Source organism: Phyllostomus hastatus, unplaced genomic scaffold (genome assembly GCF_019186645.2).
Source record: "Phyllostomus hastatus isolate PE091 unplaced genomic scaffold, TTU_PhHast_1.1 phas_contig_41, whole genome shotgun sequence".
Lineage (NCBI taxonomy): Eukaryota > Metazoa > Chordata > Mammalia > Chiroptera > Phyllostomidae > Phyllostomus > Phyllostomus hastatus.
Window position 1 is genome coordinate 1,352,934 of NW_025333876.1, and position 21,727 is coordinate 1,374,660.

Below are 21,727 nucleotides of genomic sequence, written 5' to 3' on the forward strand. Positions count from 1 at the left end.
CCCATTCTTAAAATACCCTTATTCTCTCCACCCTTATCAGATCTTTGCTCGTCGGTTGTGGATATGGTGATTGTTGTTGCATTCCTCCAATTTATTTATAGATCTTCACTACTTTTGTATTTCAAATCTGAAATTTTACCATTTCCCTCTCCTACTCCATTTTGCCTACCTCCTGTCCTTTTTTTGTTTTAAATTTTGATATTTCCCTATCATAGCCTGGTTTTCATTCCTCACTCTTAGTATTCCTTCTCCCTCTTATCATCTCAAAATCATTTCTTTTTCCTCTGGACATCTCTTAAGTTTTTGTTTCTTTTCCCCCCTCTTATACCCCTCCCACCTATATTAATCTTTGCTCGGTATTGTTAATAGTGCTGTGGTGGATCTTTTTTTTTATCATTTGGTTTCTTTTTTTCTTCTCTCACTACTTTTTAAAAAAATTAATTTATTGTTTTTAAATTTCTATTTAAACCTAATATTATATGCTTCTCTTGTTATTCCATTCTGTCTTCTTCCCTCCCTTTTTTATTTATGATGTAAATTTTTCTTTTTCTCCCTTCTCCTTATACCTATTCCTTGCTCTTACTATTGCTTCTCCCTCAACTCTCTCAAAATCATTTTTGTTTCAGTTAGCTCATACTAATTTTTCCTTTCTTATAATAGTCTTAATCACTTTACACTTTTATTAATACTGGCTCATTTGCTGTTCATATTGTGATTATGGGTGGAGGTTAATGTTACAAGTGTGGGTTTGTTTCTTGGGCTGTTTGTTTTTTTTTCTGGCAGCACCTGTACAACAGCACACAAGATGTGGTGGGCAGAGTGACTCTCAATTAGCCAGCCAGAGGGAAAGACCCACCAAAGAATGACCCAACAACAACCAAAACTCAGTTACAAGCAGGGAGCCCACATAAATGGCATAAAGGTATTCCAAGAGAATTGAATTCAAGAGATCAAAGAGATTGCACCACTGTATTCACAGATCTAGGACAGAAGGTCACACCATGAAGACAGGGAGTCAAAGCAGATCAGTCTAAGAAGCAGAAACAAACAAAAAGAGTCACCTAAAATGGGGAGACAAACAACCCCCAGTTGAAAGGAAAGGAGGAATCTCCAGAAAAGTCCTAAATGAAATTGATATGAGCGAACTATCAGAGCAAACTTTGAGTTCAAAATAATGGTTATAAAGATGCTCAATGAGCTCAGTGAGAACAAAAAAGACCTCCAGGGAAACTACAAGGAACTTACTGCAAACTACACCAGCATGAAAAAGGACAGAAACTATCAATAAAAGTCAGGAGGAAATGAAGAATACAATATCTGAAACGAAGAACAGAATAGAAGGAATTAAAAGCAGACGTGATGAAGCAGAGGATCAAGTCAGCAAGCTGGAGGACAAGGTGGAAAACAATTCCCACACAGAATAACAAAATGAAAAAAGTAAAAAAGGACAAAGAGGGGTTAAGGGAGCTGTAGGACAACATGAAACATAATATCTGTATCATAGGCATACCAGAATGAGAAGAATAGGAACAGAGACTAGAAAATCTTTTTGAAAAAGTAATGACAGAAAACACCCCTAACTTGATGAGAGAAAAAGTCATGTAAACCCAAGAAGCACAGAGGGTTCAAATCAAAATGAACCCAAAGAGGCCCACTGCAGGATATATCATAATTAAAATGGCAAAATTTAAGGACAAAGAGAATCTTAAAGGCAGCAAGGGGAAATGGCTAGTAACATACCAGGAGCCTCAATAAGGCTATCAGCTGACTTCTCAATGGAAACACTACAAGCCAGAAGAGAATGGCAAGAAATATTCCACGTGATGAAAAGCAAAGGCCTGCAATCAAGACATTAGTACCCTTCAAGGCTCTCATTTAAAATGGAAGGTGAAATAAGGAGTTTGCCAGACCAAAAAAAAAGAGCTTAAAGTATATATTTCCACCAAACCAGCATTGCAAGAGATGCTAAAAGGACTGCTTTAAGAAGATGAAGAAAAAGACAAGGGGAGAGAGCAACACAGGTACAAAGGGAAAAAATGGCACTGAATAAGTACCTATCAATAATAACCTTCAATGTAAATGGATTAAATGCTCCAATCAAAAGACATAGGGTAGCTGAATGGTAGCAGAATGGAAGAAAATGGGATCTGCATACATTCTGTCTATAAGAGACCCATGTCAGAACAAAAGATCTACAGAGACTGAAAGTGAAGAGATGGAAAAAAACTATTCCAAGAAAATGGACGTAAAAAAAAAAAAGCTAAGGTAGCAATACTACTTACCAGACAAAATAGATTTCAAAACAAAGGCCATAAAAAGAGACACAGGAGGACACTTCATAGTACTTAAGGGAATAATTCATTAAGAAGATGTAACCCTTATATACATACATGCACCCAACATAGAAGCACCCAAGTATATAAGGCAGATTTTGGAGGACTCAAAGATACTGACAGGAACACACTCATAGTAGGGGATTTTAAACCCCATTGTCAATAATGGATAGGTCTTCCAAAGAACCAACAAGGATATTGTGACATTGAACAACACTCTAGCTCAAATGCATTTAATTGATATATACAGAGCCTTTCACCCCAAAGAAGGAAAACATACATTCTTCTCAAATGCACATGGAACATTTTCAAAGATAGACCACATGGTAGGACACAAAACAAGCCTCAGCAAATTCAAGAAAATTGAAATCATATCAAGCATCAGATCTTAATGGCTTGAAATTTAGAAACCAATCTCAAGGAAAAACTCAAAAACATTCATATTCATGGAGACTGAATAACATGCTATTAAGTAATAAATGGGCTAATAATGAGATGAAGAAATCAAACATTTGGAAACCAAAGAAAATGAACACACAACAGCCTAAAACCTATGGCACACAGCAAGTCCTGAGAGAGAAGTTCAAAGTAATACAGGACTACCTAAAAAAGATAGAAAAATTTCAAGTAAACCACCTATCCCCCAAATCTATAAGAACTAGAGGAACAAGAACAAAGCACAGAGTGAGTAGAAGAAAGGAAATGTTCAAGATCAGGGCAGAGATAAATAATATAGAGACTAAAAGAACAATTCAAAGGATCAATAAATCCAGGAGCTGGTTCTTTGAAAAGATAAACAAAAATTGACAAGCTTTTAGCCAGACTCATCAAGAAAAAAGAGAGAGGACCCAAATAAATAAAATGAGAAACAGAAGAGGAGAAATTACAACTGATACCACAGAAATACAAAGGATTGTAAGAAATTACTATGAACAACTATAGGCCAAGATTGTACATCCTGGGCAAAATGGACAAATTTCTAGAAAAAATATAATCTACTAAAACTGAATAAAAAAGAAGCAGAAATTCTGAACAGACTAATAACAACTAGTGAAATAGAAGCAATAGTCAAAATACTCCCAGCACACAAAAGCCCTGGACTGGATAGCTTCACAGGCAGATTTTACCAAATGGGAAAATTAATTCCTACCCTTATCAAACTATTTCAAAAAATTTGAGAACAGGGGAGACTCTCAGACTTGTATGTGACCAGTATTACCCTAATTCCAAAACAAGGAAAAGCACAACAAAGAAAGAAAACTACAGGCCAACATCACTGATGAACATAGATGGTAAAATCCTCAACAAAATATTGGCAAACCAGATCTAGCAATACATTGAAAAGATCATACACCATGATCATGTGGGATTCATCCCAGGGATTCAAGGATCGTATAATATATGCAAATCTATAACTGTAATACATCACATAAACAAAATGAAGAACAAAAATCACATGATCAAATCAATAGATGTTGAAAAAACATTTGATAAAGTACAGCACCCATTTATGATAAAAACCTTTAGCATAGTGGGGATAGAGCCAGGATATCTCAATATAATAAAGGCCATATATGAGAAACCTACAGCCAACATCATATTCAACAGGCAAAAACTAAAAGCTTTCCCTCTAAAATCAGGAGCAAGACAAGTGTCTCCACTTTCACCACTTTTATTCAACATAGTATTGGAAGTTCTAGCCACAGCAATCAGGAAAGAAAAAGAAATAAAAGGCATCCAAACTGTAAAGGAGGAAGTAAAACTGTCATTTGCAGATTACATGACAATGTACATAGACAACCCTATAGGCTCCACCAGAAAACTGCTTGACCTAATAAGTGAACTCGGAAAAATAGTGGGATACAAGGTCAATATTCAGAAATCAAAGGCATTTTTTTGTACACCAACAATGAAATATCAGAAATAGAAACTAGGAAAAAAAGTTCCATTTACTATAGCAACAAGAAAAATAAAGTACGTAGGAATAAACTTAACCAAGTAGGTAAAAGACTTGTACTCAGAAAACTACAGAACACTGAAGAAAGAAATTAAAGAAGATACAAATAATGGAAGCATATACCATGTTCATGGATTGGAAGAATTAACATCATCAAAACGTTCATCCTACCCAAAGCAATCTATAGATTCAATGCAATCCCTATTAAAATACCAATGACATACTTCACACATTTGGAACAAATATTTCAAAAATTTACATGGAACCAAAAATGACCCGGAATAGCCTCAGCAATCTTGAGATAGAAGAACAAAGTAGGAGGGATTACAATACCCAATGTCAGACTGTATTACAAGGCCACTGGAATCCAAACATTCTGGTGGTGGCATAAGAACAGACACATGGATCAATGGAACAGAATAGAGAGTCCAGAAATAAATGCATGTCTCTGTGGTGAATTAATATTTGACAAGGGGGGCAGGAGCATACAATGGAGTAAAAACAGCCTCTTTGACAAATAGTGTTGGGAGACCTGAAATGGTACATGCAAAAAAAATGAAACAGGACCACCAACCCCCACCAAGCACCAGAATAATCTCAAAATGGATAAAAGACTTAAACATAAGCAGTGACATCATGAAAGTCCCAGAGGAAAACATAAACAATAAAATTTCAGATATCCTACTCAGCAATATTTTTGCTGATATGTCCTTTAGGGCGAGGGAAATAATAATGGGATTACATCAGATTAAAAACCTTTTGCACAGCCCTGACTGGTGTACATCAATGGATTGAGCACCAGCCTGCAAACCAAAGGGTCGCCAGTTCAATTCCCACTCAGGGCACATGCCTGTGTTGCATACCAGTTCCCCAGTTTGTGGCATACAAGAGGCAACCACACATTGATGTTTCTCTCCCTCTCTTTCTCCCTCCCTTCCCCTCTCTAAAAATAAGTAAATAAAATCTTTCAAAAATAAATAAACACCTTTTGCATGGCTAAAGAAAACATTAGCAAAATGAAAATGGAACCAACTCTATGGGAAAACATATTTGCTTATGATACCTTGTACAAGGGTTCAATCTCCAAAATATATAAAGAACTTATAGGACTCAACACCAGGAAGACAAACAATCCAATTAAAAAATGGGCAAAGGACCTGAACAGACACTTCTCCAAGGAGGACATACAGAGGGCCCAGAGGCATATGAAGGCATGCTCAACATCCCTAATTATCAGAGAGATAAAAATTAAAACAATGAGGTACACCTCACACCGATCAGAGTGGCCATGATTAGCAAACAATAAATGCTGGTGAGGATGTGGAGGTAACCCTAGTGCACTGTTGGTGGGAATGAAGACTGGTACAGCCACTGTGGAAAACAGAATGGAATGTCCTCAAAAAACTGAAAGTGGAGCTACCTTTTGACCCAGCGATTCCACTGCTGGAACATCCCCTACGAATCCTGAAACATAAATTCAAAAGAACCTATTCACCCCAATGTTCATAGCAGCACAATTTACAATAGCCAAGTGCTGGGAACAGCCTAAGTGTCCCTCAGTAAATGAGTGGATCAAAAAACTGGTATATTTCACAATGGAATACCATGCAGCAGAAAGAAGAAAGGAACTCCTACCTTTCAGGACAGCATGGGTGGAACTGGAGAGTATTATGCTAAGTGAAAAATGCTAGGCAGCAAAAGACAAGCATCAGCTGATCTCACTTACAAGAGGAACCTAATGAACAAAACAAACAAGCAAAATAGAACCAGAGGTATGGAAACAAGGAACAGACTGACAGTGACCAGAGGGAAGGTGGGTGGGGCATAAGATGGGAAAGAAGGATAAGGGTCTAATCAGTCAACAGGTATCAATGACCTAGGAGCATGGATAACAGGGTGGGGATTGACTGGGAAGCAGGTGTGGGTAAGGCATGGGAGAGCAATGGGGGAAAATTGGGACAACTGTAATAGAACACTAGTCAGTCAATAAACATGTATATAGTTGTTGCCAAGATTTTTATTGAATTTAAATATTTTTGTGTCTAATTAATTCAAGTGTTCATATCTGATAGAGTTCTTGTGTGAAGGGTAAGTTCATTGTGGTCAGTAACAAAACCTAAAATGTATGTGTTGTTTTGGTAAATGAATTGAGCATCAGTTGAATAAAGTTATAATATATTTGGCTTTTTATTTTTTTGTCCTTTGGCTATTATTTACTATGATTCCTTGAAGTTAATTTCAGAGCTTACTCCAGGATAAGGAGTTGGAATTATATAGGAATTCACATACCTCATTAGCTCCTTGCTTTAATTTAAAAAGAACTGCTTCTGGGATTAGAGCTCTCTTGATGAAATTGTTAAAATGTGAAATTTGAATTTATGACTTTCTTAAAGACTTGAATGCATTTTGCTTGCCAGTATTTAATTTTTTTTTCTTTTTAGTTTTAATTTTGATTTGCTGTTACTACTGATATCTGAGCCAAAGTGGTGATGCTGCCTGAGGGAAATTTCTACATCCCCTAAGTCAACACTGACACGGTAAGAGTATCTGCCTTTCACCCTTAAAGCCATTTAATTTTCATAATGTTGTAGTTTAGAATTTTAATTAGAAATAAAATAGGAAAAATACATTAATATTTAAAAGTATGAAATGTTAATATATTTTAACAGAAATATTAAGAGATAATATTTTAGACCTTTGAATCATAATCAATAGTAAGAATTTGATATATTCTCATATTTTATATGAATATTAAATGTAACTATATAGTTTATTGAACTGGGGTCTCATTTTCACCCCTGTATATTTTGCCCATTTGCTTTTTACCTCTTGAGGTTTAAGTAGTTTTTTAATTCTCTGAACCTTGTTAATAGTGAGTTGGTAAGAGAAGTGAAGATGATAAAACTTAAGCCTAGTCAGTTTTTACCATCTCTTACTCTGAACTGAAATGAACTGAAGTGCTGGTGATTCCAACAGTGGCTAATATGAGATTTTGAATTATTTAAGGATTTAAATGGTTTATTCTGCTCTGTCTTTGAGGGATAATGCAAGAGTAATAAGACATAGCAGACTATTCAGATAAGTTATTCCTTTGAGCTTCACTTTCCTCATGTATAAAAATGCCATCATTTGCCTTTAATGTTTTATAAAGTTGTAAAAATCAAATGAGATGATGTATGTGGAAGTGGCCTCCCCTTCCCCCTCCTTTTTTTTTTTTGGCAAGTGTAGATGGAGAATAACAGGTCTTTGGATTTGAGATGGGTATTGAGAGAGAACATATTCATTTAATATCTGTGCAGGAGTGTCCAACCTTTTGGCATCTCTGGGCCACCCTGTAAAAAGAGTTGTCTTGGGCCACACATTAAATGCACTGTGATATGTAGTCACAATACATACTTATAATGTTTTAAGTAAATTTATGATTTTGTGTTGGGCCACATTAATAGTCATCCTGGGATGCATGGCTGCAGGCTGGACAACCCTGCTTAGAGGAGAGGATGCTAGAAGACTTGATCTCAGATCCTATTTCAGTTTGACTTTGGGAATATCACTTTATTAATTACTGTTGGAAAAGTCAATTTAATTCTCATACTTTCAGTTTGCAGATAAATTTTCAGGAATACGTCTGTATTCTTTGACTACAGTAGAATTACTGTATTTTGTCATGTATAATGCACATCTTTTTGTGCAAATTTTTGAGGAAGAAATAAGGATGTGCATTATATATGGGTAGTACTAATTCCGTATATATATATAAATGTTTTAAGTTCTTTTATTTATGCTTATGCATTAAAAGTGTAACTCTAGAAAGCAATAATGATGTCTGTATGCAAAATAATACCCTGAAATACGATAATTGGTTTTGTTTCTAAATATAAATTAAAAAATTGAATAAAACTAAAATGAAAGATATTTTTCCTGAAAGTTGGGGCCAAAACATGGTAACACATTATACACAGGAGCACATTATACATGACAAAATATGGTAAGCAAGAAATCAGTAGCAGATAACTGGGAAATCTCCCAATATTTTGAAATTAAATATAACATTCTGAAAATACCATGGGCCAAAGAGGAAGTCTAAAAGGAAATTAGAAAATAATTTAAACTGAATGAAAATGAAAATACAGCATCAAAATTTATGGGATATACCTAAAGCATTACTTCAAGGGGAAATTTACAGTGTTAAAATCTTATATTAGAAGATGGAAGTTGCCCTGGCTGGCGTAGCTCAGTGGATTGAGCACGGCTGCGAACCAGTGTTGCAGGTTCGATTCCCAGTCAGTGCACATGCCTGGGTTACAGGCCACGGCCCCTAGCAACCGCACATTGATGTTTCTCTCTCTCTCTCTTTCTCCCTCCCTTCCCTCTCTAAGAAATAAATAAGTGAAATCTTACAAAAAAAGAAAGAAAATGGAAGTTTTAAAAGAATTAAAAGTTTCACCTTAAGAAATTGGAAGGCAAAGAGCAAATTAAACCCAGAACAAGCAGAAGAAGAAAATAATAAAAAGCAGAAATCATTGAAGTAGAAAACAGGAAAACAATTTTAAAGAGTCAGTGAAGACAGAAAATTGTTCTTTCTGTCTTCTAATATATATAAAATTGATAAATCTACAGTCACACTAATCAGGGAAAAGAAGAGAGAGCAGAAATTTCTAATATCAAAAATAGAGACCTTAAATATAAAGATATTTATAGGAATAAATATTAACAGGTATTTATTAATACCTACAGATATTAAAAGGAAGCTAAGGGAATATTAAAACTTAGATAAATGGACAAATTCCATCAGAGACATAGCTATAGCTACCACCTTACTCAAGAAATTGAATTTATAGTTAAAAATGCTCCTCAAAAGGAGGTCCCAAGTCCAGATGGACTCACTGGTGAATTTTCCCAACCTAATAAGAAATTAATAATAACTATGTGCAAACTTCAGAAAATAGGGAAGGAACACTAATTTATGAGGCCAGTATTACTCTGATACAAAAAACAAAGGTATTTCTCAACAAAATATTAGCAAATTTAATAGAATTTATATAAAAAGGATAATATACCAAAGTACAGTTTATTCCATTGATGCACGATTGGTTTCTCATTTGGAAATAAATCAATACAGTTCATAGCAGCAACAAACTAAACAATCAAATTTTTAAAACCCATATCATCATAATAGATGTAAAAAAAACATTTAACAATACTTATCATCCACTCATGATAAAAACTCAGAAAAATAGGGTAAGAAGGGAGCAGCAACTTTTTCAACTTAATAATAGGTATATATGAAAATATTATATCTAACACTATAATTATTTGTGAAGGACCTAAATGTTTTTTCCTAACATTAGGAACAATGAAGAATGGTAACTCAACATTCCTATTCAGAATTGTCCTAGTCAGTGCAGTAAAGCAAGAAAAAGAAATAGAAGGCCTTTGGGTAAAGAAAGAAGACAAATCAAATTCAGAATTCCCATAGCAAAGGACCTGAGAAGTGTAGAGTTTAGCTTTCTAGGCTCTGTGATATAGAGGAAAGGCTAGGAGGAGATCAGAATAGATGTTCAATGACAGTAGACAACATTAACTGTATTTTGTTTGTTTTTTGTGGTTATGATCTAAAAATCATGAAAACCAGGGCAACATTTATATTCGGTTGTGGTTTTAAGTTTCTGTTTTCTTTAAAGTTAAAAGTCAGCATAATCTGTTGGGAGTTTAAGTTCAACATTTTCTTTCTAATATGTACAAACAGCTTTGTGTAGTACTTAAAAGTTATGCATTAAAGCTTTATTAAGCAGCTCTTTTTGTTATAAAGAAAGAGAATGAAACAACATCAAGATTTTCTCTTAAAACCTAATAGGGCAAACAAAGTATTTGTTAAATTTGTTATAACTATCATTTGGCTTTGGATGATTTCAAATTGTTTTGTTTGCTTGCTGTCTATATCTTAGAATGCATTGACATGTTTTATGTGATAATATAAGCCATGTATTATGCTTATTGATTTCTGCTACATAATTTTCAAATGCTTGCTTAATTTTATGATGGTTGGCAGTGTAGAATAAGGAAATCTTAAGTCCTATTCCCAGTTGCCTGGGATAGTTATTTGACAAGACAGTACTTTGGATGGTTTGCTAGAATCATTTTCTAAGTTCCTTGCAATAGAATAGTTTTTCAGCATAAGTAGAATGCTTAACAAATTTATATAAGTATATAATTTAATAACTATGCATTTCTACTTCAATGGCATATTTGTGACCAAATCAGTTGGTGCTGCATACTTTGGATGATAAAGTGGTATAACAGAGGCAGTGTAAGTTGAGTAGTTACTAGAAAATCTTGGGTTCAAATGCTAAAAAATAGAGTCTTTTTGCCTTTGAGCAAAATCCACTTAAATCCTTGATCCTGTTTTCCCTCACTTGTAAAAGGAGGACAATAATCTTTATTTCCACTTATATTGAGAAATAATTGATAACATCATTGCATCACTATATAAGTATAAGGTGTAAGGCATGAAGGTTTGATTTACATATATTGTAAAATGATTATTGTAATAGATTCAGCTAACATCTGTCTTCTCATATAGAGATAATAGAAGTAAAGAAAGAAGAAAAAAGGAAAATGTTTTTTTCCTTGCGATGGTGAGCTCTTAGGATTTATTATCTTAACAATTTCCTTATGTAGCATACAAGTGTTAGCTATAGTCATGTTGTACATTACATTCCTAGTGCTTATTTATTTTATAACTGGAACCTTGTGCCTTATGGAAGTTTGTAATCTTGATGAGCTGCTGAAAACTTTAAAACAATACTAGAGTATCGAGCAGACAAAGAATACTCAAATGGTGATGTTAATAGAGGATATTTGTTGGAGAAATATTAAAAGACTGGAAACTGAGGGAACCAGTTTTGAATTGGATTGGAAAAAATTATTACAATGGCATTTTCCACAGAAATAAAACAACAAAAAAAAATCCTAAAGTTTGTGTGGAACCACAAGAGACTCCAAATTGCCAAAGACTCCTCAAAACAAAAACAAAAAACCAAACAGGAACTATATTACAAAACTATAGTGATCAAAACAGTGTAGTGTTGGCTTAAAAACTGACTCAAAGATCAATGGAACTGAATAGAGTCCCGAAATAAATTCACACTTATACAGTCAATTAATTTACAACAAGAGAGCCAAGAACATGCAATGTGGGAGTGGATAGTTTGTTCAATAAATGGTTTTGGGAAAACTGGACAGCTTCATGAAAAACAATGAAACTAGACTACTACCTTATACCATACCCCAAAATAAACTCAAAATGGATTAAAGACTTGAATGAAAGACCTGAACCATTAAATTCTTAGAAGGAGACATAGGTAGTAAGCTTCTTGACATTGGTAGATAAAATTTTGGATCTGACTCCAAAGCAAAGGCAACAAAAGCAAAAATAAGGGGTACTGCACAAAGTTTTAGCACAGTAAAGGAAACCATCAACAAAATGAAAAGACAACTTTTTAAGTGGGAGAAAGTATTTTCAAATCATATATCTGATAAGGGGTTAGTATGGAAAAAATATATAAGAAACTCATAAAACTCAATAGCAAAAAATCCCAAACAGTATGCTTTAAAAATAGGTAGATGATCTAAATAGATATTTTTTCAAAGGAGAAATACAGATGGTCAGCAGATACATGAAAAGATACTCAGTATCACTAATTGTCAGGACAATGCAAATGAAAATCATAATGAGATAACAGCTCAGATCTATTAAAATGGAAGTTATCAAAAAGACAAAAATTAACAAGTGTTGGCAAGGATGCAGAGGAAGGGGAACGCTTGTACACTGCTGGTGGGAATGTAAAATGTTCCAGCCACTTTGGAAAACAATATGGAAGTACCTCAAAAAAATTAAAAATAGCACTACTGTATGATCCAACTATCCCACTTCTGGGTAACTGAAAAAAAGGAAAACACAAATTTGAAGATATTTGCACTTCCAGGTTTATTGCATTGTTATTTTCAATACCCAAGATACGAAAACAACCTAAGTGCCCATTGATGGGTGAATGAATAAAGAAGATGTGGTATATATACAATGGAATACTATTTAGCCAAAAAAGAATGAAATCTTGCCATTTGTAGTAACATGGATGGTCCTTGAGGGCATTATGCTAAGTGAAATAAGTCAGACACAAAAAGAAATATAATCGATCTTACTTAAATGTGCAATTTTAAAACAATAATTAATAGCAACAACAAAACCCAAATTCATAGACACAGAAAACAGATTGGTAGTTGTGAAAGGTGGTGGGCAAGGGGTGGCATAAACGGGTTGAAAGGAGTCAGAACATCTAGATTTCAGTTATAATTGAGTCCTGGGGATATAATGTACAGCATAGTGACCAAAGTTAATGATACTGTATATTGTATTTTTAAAAGTTACTAAGAGAGTAGACTTTAAAGTCCTCATCACAAGAAAAAATTTTTTAGTAATTATATATGGTGATGGATATTAATCTGGACTTATTATGGTTATCATTTCACAGTACAGTTGACTCTTTCAATGTGGGTTTGAACTGCACAAGTTCACTTATACATAGAAACACATGTTCAAGAGGAAAATTTATTTTCCATCCCAATTGGGAATCTGAGTATTTAGAGGACTGACTTAACTTATACATGGATTTTTTACTACAGAGGGTAGTTAGCACCCCTATGCCCATGTTCAAAGGTCAACTGTATATACAAATATTGAATCATGTTGTACATCTGAAACTAATATTATATGTCTATTATACCTCAACCCCCTCCCCTCCCAAAAAAACTGTGACATCTGATTGAACTGGTTTCAAATTTAAGTTCTTATACTTACTAATCATGTCATTCTGGATGAGTTATTTTTTGAGCCCTGATTTCTTTTTATCTGTTAAGTAGGGGTAATACCAACCTGTAAAGTTGTAGTGGGATGTAAAAGACATAATGTATAGAAAATGATCATATATGTAAAACATTCTCATTTATCATCTTTAAACTGGTGTACCAATATAGCTTTATGATTTTGTTTCTTTGGTGATTTTCTATGAAGTTACTTAGAAACCCTGACTAATCTTTGGTGGTAATCAGGATTTACTGTCGATGTGTTTAGAAGATTAGAGCTGATAGGATGCCAGGCTTGATGATTGAGATCAAGTACATAAGGTGCAAATTTGAGGTATTTTATCATCTAGTATTCCTCTTCCTGCTTTCATGAGTCAGACAATAGAGAATAGTTAACTCATTGTTACCATTTTAACTTTACCTGTTAACCATTTAAACTTTCACAAACACATTTTCTAGTTGTCAAAAATACTATCATCATGATGATTTTTATTTCTAAAAAACACAGAAACTCAAGTTTAGTAGCATGTACGCTATAGCTTTACTCCTATTTTAACTTTATATTATTTTGTTTTCTTTATGAATATGAAATTTATGAAATATGGCTATTTTTTACCAACAAAAGTGGTCATTTCTAATTGTTTGGCTTGCTTCTCAGGGTTTGGTAACAGTGGTTCTTTTACACATTTAATTGGTATTAAATGGCCAAACATTTAATTTGGTATTTTATAATCTGTTGTTTACTCTAGGAACTTAAATTCATTTTTAATGCAGTTTGGATTTTTCTTGTTAATTTGTTTGGTGAATGTCATTCTCAAATAATTGAGGCAAAAGAGTAAAAGAAAAAATATGTGCTATATCGTTCTTAGCAAAAAGAAAAAATGCTAACTCATTTTTGAAAAAAGTTTTATGGTTAACTAAATAATTAGAAACAAAAACTAAAGATTGTTAAGAATGGAAACTTGAGGCCATAGGTCATACATAACAGGTAGATTCTGAGTACCTGAAAATTCTTTTTGAAGTTTTCAACTTCTTTGAGTTTGGTGTTTTTCAGGAAGTCATATCTCCTTAGTAAGTATTAAAATACTTTTGAGGTTTTAGCTCCTGAGTATTTTGATGTTTTGCTATATTTTAATGTAGTAAACAGCTTATGAGCTTTTCCTATTGATCACGATGTGATTATAGGCTGATTGTGGTTCTGATAGCTGGCCTCTTCATCTTATCTAATTAAAATGAAAAGGGAGGTAGTGAAATTTTTTGTCAAGTATTTGTTCATAGGCATAATGTCTAGTGTTTGTGTTTCACTTTATGGCTTTCAAGTGTATCATCTCATCTCATCACAGTACTTTGAGGTAAGCAGCAGATACTGTTGCTTCCTTATTTTAAGTAAAGACTGGGGTTAAGTGGGATTAAATAATCTGCTTCCCCAGGGCTCAGATCTTGAAGAATTTGGAGCTTCTGCTTGTTACTCTGTCTACTTCCCTGTGGGCTTGTGTGGCTGCTGTGCCAGAATGCCAGACCCCTTGAAGAAGAGCTGTCTGTATTCAGACTTTTTGAAGTGGGACCCTATCTGATTAGGTTGGTAGAGACAAATTCCCTTTAGATGAGAGAATTGTGTAGGAGGAAAACCTTTTTAAGGAATTGAGTTAGCATTTCCGCTTGCTGTTTTTAATAATGCCATTAACTGTAGCCTTTTGTAAATATTCTTCTGGAGCTGTGTGTGTGTAGTCACTAAATTTATTTTTTATATCTGTTTTTTTCTGTGTGATATTTAGTGGCTCATGATTTATTTCTGATTGACCATGTTGTTAGAATATAAATATTAAATAAATGTTCAATGACCTCCCACTTTATCTTCTTCTTCTGCTCTTTCACTCACCTCCACTGATCCTTTTTTAGACAGGTTTATTGAGGTATAATTGACATACAATAAATTCTGACTGTTTAAAATGTACAGCCTAAGTTCTGACATATGTATATATCCATAAGACCATGACCACAAATAAAATAATGAGCACATCATTACCCACAAGCTTCCTAATGGTCCTTTGCCATCTGCCCCCCACATGTCCCCAACCTGCAGGTAGCCGTTTATCTGCTCTCTGTCACTAAAGATTAGTTTGCATCTCCCAGAATCTTACTGTAAAGGAAAAATACTCCTTTGTGTATCTCCTGTACTCTCAATACTTCACTACAACTGCCTCACTTCTGACACTAGATGTGTGGCATTTCTACACATCAAGCAAGTTTGCAACATCAGCTGAGTGTCCTGCAGTTCCACTGAGTTCTGACATTTATCCACCTGGAAATAGTATCAGATCCCTCAGGTAGGGCTTTTGTTTCACAAGACTGTCCCCCTACCCCACTCAACTTCAATTGAGAGGTTCCTGTGACACCCTACAGTGGCTTAATTAATTAGTTTGTGTGGCTTACAGAACTCAGGAAACCAGTTAGAAACTTACTAGATCATCAGTTTATTACAAAAGATGCTAAAAGGTATAATAAATGAACAGCCAGCTGAAGAGCAGGGTCCTTAACATGGAGCTTCTGTCCTTGTGCAGTTTTCAGTGGGGCTCACACCCTTTTGGTGTGAGGAAGCTCTCAGAACTCATCCTTTTGGGTTTTTATGGAGGCTTGATTGCATAGGCATGGTTGATTAAATCACTGGCCATTGGCAACTAACTCAATTTCCAGGGCTTCTCCCTTCGGGTGGGGAGATAGGGGTGAGTCGCCTAGATGGTCTGACCCTCTAATTGCATGGCTGGTTCCTCTTGACACCAGCCCCCATCCTCAGGGGCCTTCCAAAAGTCACCTCATTAATATACTTATGTGAGATAGAAAGGGAATTGTTAGGACTATCAAAATTATAGCTTAGTCATGAGTTGGGAATAACAAAATCCCAGGTTTTTTAGGAGCTCTGTGTCAAAAAATGAGGATGAAGAGCAAGTATATATTTCTCCTCATAAATCACTATATTGTGGTAATATAAATGGAATCATAGAGTATATACTTCTTTTTTATCTGGCTTTCATTCAGCTATCTTGAGATTCATCCATGTTTTTTCCATGTATAAGTTATTCTATAAGTAGTACAATTAATTTATCCATTCACCTGCTGATGGAGTTTTGGGTTACTTTGGCTATTATGAATAAAGTGTGAACATTCAGGTACAAGTCTTTATGTGGGTAAATGCTTTTATTTGCATAAACACCTAGGAGTAGGTGGCGGGATCCACTGGATAAGTGTGTGTTTAACTTTTTAAGAAAATGCCAAACTGTTTTCAAAGTGATTGGGTTATTTTACATTCTCTTCAGCAGAGTATGAGAGTTCCAGGTTCTTCAGATCCTTACCTGTACTTGGTATGGTCAGTCTTTTGAAGTTTAGCCATTCTTTTGGGTATGTAGTGGTATCTTATTTTGGTTTTGGTTTGCATCTCCTTAATGACTAATGATGTTGAACATCTCCATGTGCTTATTTGCCATCTGTATTCTTCTATGAAGTATCTGTACATGTATTTTGTTTCTGTTTTCAATTGGATAGTTTATACTGAGTTCTATTTATTTATTTTGAATTCCTAAATTTAAAAATTTTTCAATTACATTGGCATTCAATATTATATTAGTTTCAGGTTTTCAGCATATGGTTAGACATTTATATAACTTATGAAGTGATTCCCCCATAAGTCTAGTAACCACCTAACAACGTACATAATTATTGTAATAGTATTGACTACATTCCTTATGCTGTACTTTACATCCAAGTGACTATTTTGTAACTGCCAAATTGTACTTCTTAATTCCTTCACTTTTTCCACTCAGGCCCCAAACCCTCTCTCATCTGGCAGTCATTGATTTATTTTCTGTATGTGTGAGTTTTTTTCCATTTTGTTCATTTATTTTGTTTTGTTAGATTCCACATATAAGTGAAATAACATGATATTTGTCTTTCTCTAACTTATTTCACTTAGCATAATACCCTCTTGGGTATTTATGTTGTTGCAAATGGTAAGACTTCATTTCTTTTTATGGCTAAGTAATATTCCATTGTGTTGCTATATATGCACCACAATTTTGTTATATATTCATATGTCCATAGACACTTAGGTTGCTTTCATGTGTTGGCTGTTGTAAATAATGTACAATAAGCATAGGGATGCATATATCTTTTCAAATTAGTGTTTTAGATTTCTTTGGAGAAATACACAGAAATGGCATTGCTGAGTCACATAGTAATTCTATTTTTAATATTTTGAGGAACCTCTATATATTTTTCACAGTGGCTTCAACAATTTGCAATCCCATCAACAGTGCAGGAGGGTTCCATTTTCTCCACATCATCATCTTCAACACTTGTTCTTTGTTGATGTATTGATTGAACATCTTTTCATTCGTCTGTTGGCCATCTCTATGTTCTCTTTGAAGAAGTATCTACCCAGATCCTCTGCCCATTTTTTAATTGGATTGTTGTGGGGTTTTTTGGTGCTATATGAGTTCTTTATATTTTTGGATATTAACCTCTTATCAAATATATCATTAGCAAATATCTTTCATTCAATAGGTTGTCTTTTCATTTTACTGATGGTTTCGTTTCCTGGGCAAAAACTTTTTACTTTGATGTAGTCCCATTTGTTTATTTTTTTTCTTTTGTTTCCCTTACCCTAGGAGATATACTCAAAAAAATATTACTAAGAGCAATGTCATATTCCTGATGAACAAAAATGCAAAATTCCTGAGAGTAATTCTAGGACTTTTACAGTTTTGTGTTTTATATTTAAGTCATTAATCCATTTTAAGTTTATTCTTGTATGTAATGTAAAAGAGTAGTTATTTCATTGTATTTGCATGTATTTGTCCAATTTTTTCAGCACTCTTTATTGAAGAGACTGTCTTTAACCTTCTGTGTTATCGATTAATTGGTCATATAGACTTGGGTTTACTTGGGTTTATTTCTGGTACATATATATCAATACCTCCAATTTTGTTTTTCTTCCTCAAGATTGCTTTGGCTATTTGGGATCTTTTGTGGTTCGATACACATTTTTGGATTATTGGAGAAGGGTCAGGATGTTGGTATAGGTAAACACAGCTCACCTCCTCGCATAACCATCAAAACTACAACTAAACTATAGAAAAACCATCAGAACCATCAGAAATTGAGCTGAATGGAACTCCTACAACTGTGGATTAAAGAAGAAGCTATATTGTAACTGGTAGGAGGGGGAAAGACACAGAATGGGTTTGTCCCATACCCATGTGTAGTGGCTAAAAATTGGGAGGGATATCTCAGGAGTGAAAGGCTTGAGCCCCACACCAGGCCCCCCCAGCCCAGAGTTCCAGTGCCAGGAAGAGAAGATGCTAAAACTTCTGGCTGTAAACTTGAGCGAGGATTGAGGCTGTGGAAGCTGGAAACTTCTGGACTCCCTGGTAGTTGTTCTTAAAGGGCCCATGCATAAACTTAAACTCATACACTCTGAGCTCCAGCATGAGGGCAGCAGTTTGGAAGGCATCAGAGACACACAGGGAGGAACTGAATTGTCCAGCATTCCAGTAGGGGTTCAGCTTTCTCCCACACAGCAGTGCTGGCAGAGGCTACTGTCCCTTTTCTGAGCCCTCTCTACACAGAGCCACAGAGCTGACACACAGGTGCCATATCTGAGATTCCATCAGCCTGTATTCAGCAACTTAGAACTTCAACAGCATTTAAAAACAGTTCACACTGTTTGTCCCACTCTGGTGATTCCCTGAGGGTTTACCCAACTCAACTTTTGGCCCAGCCCAAGCTCTTCCGGTGGTATTTCCAAACAAATGGCTTGTCTTGGTCCATGCTTCAGATTTTCCTCAATTATCTCAAACACGCAGCACCTGGCATCAGTGAACCTTGTCACCTCTAAGTTGCCTTAAGGCCAGAAGTGGCAGCTTTGGTTCACAGCTTGACCATGCCAGGGTACCTCCAAGCCCAGAACAAGTAGCAGCCATCTGCAGATCCCTGTGTAGCTTATGGTGTGTGACCCTGGGCTGAACATAGATAGTGCCTGACCTTGGATGTGGCAACAACAGTCAAGGCTCAACTACAAGAAGAGGGTATACACAGCCCACAGAGTGGGTGCACCTCCAGTTCCCAGCTTGGGTATGAGGGGAAGCTGTGCCACAGGACCTGACAGGATACCTACGACGTTTGGCCACTCTACAAAGTCTGGGAGACATAGCAGCTCTATCTAATACATAGAAACAAACACAGGGAGACTGTCAAATGAGCAACATGGCCCAAATGAAAGAACAGAACAAAAGTCCAGAAAAGAACTAAACAAAATGGAGACAAATGAGCTACTAGATGTATGGTTCGTAACACTAGTTATAAGGATGTTCAGTGAACTTAGAACTTCAACAGCATTTAAAAAAAAAACACATATGGAAACCATAAAAAAGAACCAGTCAGGAATGAAGGGGATACACTAATTAAAATTAAGAACAATTTACAGGGAATCAACAGTGCAGTGAATGAAACCAAGAATCATATCAGTGATTGGAATATAAGAAAGCAAACTACACCCAATCAGAGCTGCCAAAAAAAAAAAATCCAGAAAAACTGAGGATAGGGCAAGGAACCTCTGGGACAACTTCAATTATACCAACATTCACATCATTGGGTTACTGAAAGGAGAAGAGAGAGATCAAGAAACTGGAAACCTACTTAAGAAAAATAATGGCAGAAAACTTCCATAACTTGGTGAAGGAAATAGACATAAAAGTCCAGGAAGCACAGAGGGTCCCAAACAAGGTGAACCCAAAGGCCCACCCCAAGGTTAAATTTAAAATACATTTACATTTTACTTATGCCAAAGGTTAAAGACAAAGAGAGAATCTAAAAGCAGCAAGAGAAAAGCAGTTAGTTACCTACAAGGGAGCTCCCATAAAACTGTCAGCTGATTTCTTAAAAGAAACTTTGCAGGTTAGAAGGAATTGGCAAGAAATATTCAAAATGATGAAAAGCAAGGACATACAACCAAGATTACTCTATCCAGCAAAGCTATCAATTAGAACTGAAGGGCAGATAAAAAGCTTCCCAGATAATAAAGATCTAAAGGAATACACTACCACAAACCCAGACTTATATGAAACCCAGAATTATATGAAATGTTAAAGAATCTTCTTTAAGAGGAACAAGAAGTTAAAAATATGAATAATACAATGGTGACAAATACATATCTATCAACAATTGGGTCTTAAAAAACAAAAACAAGCAGGACAGAAACAGATCATAGATACAAAGAACTATTTGATGGTTGCCAGATGGGAGTGGGCAGGGGGAAAGCGTGAAAATGGTGAAAGAATTAGGAAGTACAAATTGGTAGTTACAGAATCATCATGGGGACGTAAACTACAGCATGGGAAATAGAGTAGCCAAAGAACACATGTGCATGACCCATGGACATGGATAATGGTGTGTGGATTGCCTGAGGGAGTGCAGAAGGGCTGGGTGGAGAGGGGTAAAGGTGGAAAAATTGGGACAACTGTAATAGTATAATCAATAAAATATAATTTAAAAAATAGGATTATTCTAGTTCTGTGAAAAATGCCATTGGTAATTTGATACGGATTCCACTGAATCTATAGATTGTTTTGGGTTGTATGTACTTTTTAACAATGCTAATTCTTCCAATCTATGATCACAGTATATGCTTTCATTTATTTGTTCTTTAGTTTCTATTTTTGGTGTCTTATAATTTACTGAATACAGATCTTTTACCTCCTCATGTAATTGTTAATATTTTATATTTTGAAGCAATTATAAGTGGGATTGTTTTCTCAATTTCTCTTCCTAGTAGTTTATTATTGGTGCATAAAAATCAGGCAATTTCTGAATATTAATTGGGTACCCTGCAATTTTACTGAATTCATTCATCAGTTCTAATAGTTTCTTTGGTGGAATATTTAGGGTTCTCTGTTTATAGTTTCATGTCATCTGCAAATAATGGCAGTTTTACTTTGTATACCAGGAATAAATCCCACTTTATCATGTGAATAATCTGTGTAATATATTGCTGAATTGAGTTTGCTGTTATTTTGTTGAGGAATTTTGTACCTTTGCTCATAAGAAATATTGGTCTGTCATTTTCTTTTTGTGTAGTGTCATCTGGTTTTGGAATCAGGGTCAGCACAGCTTCATAAAATAAATGGGGGTCATCTATAATAGTGACAACAGTATAAATGAAATGAATGATGAAATGAAGAGATGAGGTGAAATGAAGACATGAGATAATGAGAGTAGAGGAGATAATACATGAGAGGAGATGAGGTGAGATAAAGAGATGAGATCAGGAGTTGAAGAGATGAGATGATGAGAATGAGATGAAGAGATGGTGAGGCAGTGAGGTAAGGAGGTAATGGTGAGGTGAGATGAGGAGGTGATGAGATCAGGTGATGAAGAGATGATGCACAGATGAGATGAAAGGATGTGAAGAATTGAAAGGAGAAGTGATGATGAGGTGAGAGGAATGGATGATGATGAAGTGAGGTGAAGAGATGATGAGGTGAGATGAAGAGATGAGGAGGAGGTAAGATGATAAGGGATGAAG

At 35.1% G+C, this 21,727-nt stretch overlaps 1 protein-coding gene across 5 annotated transcripts in view; it reads left to right on the forward strand.

Annotated features, from left to right (window-relative positions):
• Nucleotides 1-21,727, forward strand: part of WASF3 (WASP family member 3) — a 160,216-nt gene that overhangs the window by 59,419 nt on the left and 79,070 nt on the right. For 4 of the 5 annotated variants that reach the window (XM_045844873.1, XM_045844878.1, XM_045844874.1 and 1 more), the window contains exon 2: nucleotides 6,732-6,827. The gene's annotated coding sequence lies outside the window, so the exon portion shown is untranslated. Of the gene's footprint in view, nucleotides 1-6,731; nucleotides 6,828-16,524; nucleotides 16,549-21,727 lie in introns of those variants that run through there. The other variant, XM_045844877.1, reaches the window with a different exon arrangement.